The sequence below is a fragment of the Somniosus microcephalus genome, chromosome 3 (assembly GCF_052327205.1).
Source record: "Somniosus microcephalus isolate GS21.2 chromosome 3, FLI_Smic_1.0, whole genome shotgun sequence".
Lineage (NCBI taxonomy): Eukaryota > Metazoa > Chordata > Chondrichthyes > Squaliformes > Somniosidae > Somniosus > Somniosus microcephalus.
The window spans coordinates 365,190,426-365,195,179 of NC_140989.1; positions in this window are offsets into that span (position 1 = coordinate 365,190,426).

Consider the following 4,754-nt stretch of genomic DNA (forward strand, 5'->3'; position numbering starts at 1 on the left):
GGCTCTGCTCATGTTCGCTCCACACTCGCAGCGACCCTGGAGACAAAACCTGCCAGAGACTCCTGCATCTGTGCATGGAGTTCCATCACCTCTGAACTTACGGATGGACCCAGAGGCAGAGGGTCGACATGCACCTGAGCTGAGCTGGCAGAGTCCTGCGCCCTCCGACGAGGACTCTCCACTGCTGTCCCTGCCTCCACAATCTGCTGATGCTCACTTGTGAGCTGTGATACACCAGGTGACAACTCTACTCTATGTCCCGAAGCTCTCCCCGAGGTGTGAGTGTCTGCGCTGGTGCTGGGTGCGCTTATTTCTGCTGACGCTGCGCCATCAGAGGTTGCAGATTCCTCTGAGGAGTCTGGCATCACAGGCTCTTCCTCCTGCACAGTGGGGATGGGGGCTCTCGATGGTCCTGTGGGGGAGCCAAGGAAAAAGTTAGAGATGTGATGCCAAGGCTACATGCACATTGCATTTTGCAGATGATCATAAGTCCATATGATATAGCTTCAGAATCATTATCAGCGACTCATGCAATGTCAATGAGAGAGATGGAAAATGATTCTGTCACCAGCTTGCGGGGATGCACCTGTCTGTCCTTCCCCAACTTCCGCATCTCTGTCAGCCCCGACAATCTCCAGGATGGCTTCCTCCCAGGGGGTGAGCTGGGCTAATGAGGGCGGTCCTCCTCCTGTCCTGGCTTGCTCTCTCCTGTTGTGAGCTCTCTTTTCCTGCAATGAGGGAGGCAAGTGGAGGTTGCGTGAGAATGAAGGAGTGAGTGCAGAGATTGCATAGCATAGATACTTAGGAGACAAAGATGGAGTGAGGTTGCAAGACTAAGGGCCCTCCCTGTGTGTTGTCAGTTGTGTTCAAAGCATCAGAGAGAGGGAGTGTGAGGGCTGCATGGTGGAATAGTTATGTGAATGTGAGCATAGAGGGAGGGAATGGGTAAGGGTGCATGGATGTGAGTGTCACGTGGGATGTGGAGGAAGAGATTGCTAAAGCTGAGTGCTGGTGAGGAAAGGCAATGGGGATCAGATTGAGGGTGATGGAAATTTCATACAGTACTTACTTTTGCAGTGCGATGAAGGTCATGGAATCTTTTCCTGCACTGCATCCAGGTGCGCCATGTGAGCCCCAAGGAGTTGACTTCACCAGCCACCTGTAGCCACACAGCCTTGGTCTGACTGGGAGGCCTCTTCCTCCCTGAAGAAGGGAACAGGACCTCCCTGTGGGCTCTAGCAGCATCCAGCAATGCCTGGAGTGAAGCCTCATCAAATTTGGGGGCAGCTCTTGCCCTTCCGCTGGCCGTTGCTCCTCCAGGCTCCTGTGCCATCTCAATGGTGAAGTTTGGAAGACTGCAGAAGAAGCAAGGCTTGCTGTGGACCTTAAAAGCAGCAGCAATGATGACGTCATATTCTGCGACTTTCTGACTGGGAATACTCAATTGCCAAGGCTTCCCACACATTGGAAATTGTGGTATCTTGAGGTGGCCATAGATGGAGACAGACACAGGTTAACTCGTAACATGGTTTAATCAACACTTGCACATAAAAGCTTCTGCCATGAGGCAGCAAAAACAAAGAGTACAACCAGCACAGACCAGACTTAACTCAGGAGACCAATTGCCACAGCACCACCTGGTGGATCAGGTTACTCATAACCTCCCAGGTTACTACACTCCTCCCCCCTTAAGATTGCCGTATGCAATTCTTAAACAATAACCCTTACTAGGTACTACGTTTTAATCAACCAGTATGCTCTAACCATGGTTAACCCCTGACTAATTTAACAGGTTTGTATAAGTCTTTCTGGTTGCTTGCGAATCCTTTGTGAACATCTTAATTCCACTTGTGGTGGATTCTCAGATTCATTCGCACTTGAGATTGGAGTAGTCTCTGATGTTGGTTTTACTCTGTCCCGCTGTGGCCTGGCAGTACCAGTGTCCACTGGCACCTTATAAGCCGTGCTGGGTCCTGGAACAGCCTCCTCTACTGCCCTTTGTTCCATCTGAGGCAGTTCCCCCTGCTGCCGGCTGAAAAGCTGATCCACATGCCGACAAACCCCTCGACCATCCCCTAGTAACACGGAGTATGACACAGGTCCTGTAATGTCCTGGATTAGTCCTGGTATCCATTTAGGTCCATAGCCGAAGTTCCGGGTGTACGCAGAGTCCCCTATGGCGAAATGGCGAGCTTTAGTATGTTTGTCATGGTACGCTTTTTGGTTTGTTTGTTTTGTCTCAACCTTGCTTTTGAGATCTGGGTGTATCAGGTCTAACGTGAACCGCAACTTTCTCCCCATCATCAACTCAGCCGGAGAAAGCCCCGTGGTAGCTTGGGGTGTTATACGATAACTAAACAAGGCTCCATTGAGCTTGGTCTCCAGGGTGTCACCTGAGCTCTTCCTCATGAACTCCTTAAAAGTCTGCATGGCTCGCTCGGCTAACCCATTTGAGGCTGGGTGATATGGAGCTGAGGTGACATGTGTGATTCCATTCCTTACCATGAATTCTTTGCTCCCTTCACTAACAAAACACTGTGCATTGTCGGATACAATCATTTCTGGAATACCATGCGTGCTGAAGCTGTTCCTGAGACAATCCAGTGCGGCATCAGTCGTTGCAGAGTTCACTGGATAAACGTCGATCCAGTTTGAGTGAGCGTCTACCAGCACCAAAAACATTTTGCCCATAAAAGGTCCCGCATAGTCTATGTGAATTCTCCTCCAGGGTTTGCTGGGCCACTCCCAGGGATGGAGTGGTGCCCCGGCAGGTGCTTTCCTCTGTTCCTGACATATAGTGCATGACTTTACCTTTGACTCAATTTCAGCATCCAAGTTAGGCCACCACAGGTAGCTCCTAGCCAGTCCTTTCATTCTAGTCATTCCTGGGTGTGATTGATGCAACTGTTCCATCAAAGTAGAGCGTCCCCGCTCTGGGACTATGATGCGTGCTCCCCATAGCACACATCCATCTTGGACACTGAACTCGTGCTGTCTCTGTCTGTACGGCGTGAACTCCGGTCCCTCACGGTGATCTGACCAGCCTTTCAACACATACACATGGACCCTTGACAGAATGGGGTCCTTGGCTGTCCAGCCCTGGCTTTGCGCTGAAGTCATCAGGGGACTGATCTCCTGATCCAGCATCAGGACGTGCTCCTCGGGAAGTACTGCGAGGAGATTTTGAGAGGGGCAGGCGGCTGAGAGCATCAGCATTCCCATTTTCCTTGCCGCTCTGTACATGATCACATATTCATAGGCTCTTAGTATTACTGCCCATCTCATTATTCTCTGTGATGCCATTTGAGGCACCGCTTTTGTTAAGTCCATGAATGATTTAGGCACGGACTAGCAGGAGTGAAAACAAAGAGATGTTTACTGGTGGAAGTCCATAACGAATCTAAACAACAGAGGCTCTCTAGCGCCTTTAATACAGGGGTGGTCACTGCCGGTACTGCAGCCTGAGACCAGTTATTCTCTTAAAGGTACATACACAACAATTCCTCCCCTTTTAGATAAACAGTACATAACATTTATTTAACAACTAAATGATAACGAATTACAATCACAATTACGGTTACTACATACAGTGGTTAAGTTTAAGAAATTATAAGTTCAGTCTTTGAGGAGGCTTCCTGATTCTGTCTGGATAACGCCTCTTTGGGGTAACAGGTTCTTCTGGCAATGTTGAGTCAGAATCAATGTCGTTGTTTGGTTCATCTGCTTCCAATATTACCGGTTCTGCGGTAGCTGCAATTGGAACGTCGATTTCATTACCAGGTGTATCAGATCGTGGTGTGGAGTTAACGTTTTCCAGTGACTCTAGAATCTGGTCAGCATGGCGTCTTACAATGCTCTCCCCAATGTCCACGGTATACATGAGAGGTCCTTGTCATGTACAAATCGTTCCTGGCTGCCATTTCTCAGTGCGGTAGTCCCGGGCCAAAACTGGTTGACCTATCTTAAAACTCCTGGTCGGCCTTTCATTCATATTCTGAAACTGCCTGTTCTCCACATCTCTTCGGACGTTTGGCTTAACCAAATCCAAGCGGCATCGTAGTCTTCGATTGAAGAACATCATGGCTGGAGTTTGGTTGGTAACCGCATGTGTCGCATTCCGGTAGGCAAACAAGAAGTTGTCCACCTTGTGTTGTAGGGATATATCTTCATTACACATTGCCTTGATAGCCTTCTTGAATGTTTGGACAAACCTCTCGGCCAATCCATTAGTGGCTGGATGATATGGGGCAGATGTGTAATGCTTAACACCATTGTTCTTTAAGAACCTCCGGAACTCTTCAGACACAAACTGTGGTCCATTGTCAGAGCAAATCTGTTCAGGCAACCCATTCCTGGCGAATATTGTTCGTAAAACTGTGATAGTTTTTTCCGTGATGGTTGAGGACATTTTTATTACCTCTGGCCACTTTGAATGTGCATCCACCGCTGTTGTGTATGTAATATGTGTGCTACTTTGAACCTATGGACAGGACTGCACTACTTGTAGGGCGTAGTGATACGCAGTACCACTCCTGGCCATAGGGGTATACATAGTACTGTGGGTACTGATCTCCCCTCAGTTCCCGCCTTTGGGCATGAAGTAAAGACCTACGTGCAGTCCCTACCTCCAACCAGTAAAGACCTGTTTGAGTTATACGTTTAAGTCTTTGTGTTAATTGTTCAATACAATACACATACTTAACACTGGCGACGAGTCGGTTCGAACCCTGCGGCAGTTATTCCACGGCGGCTTC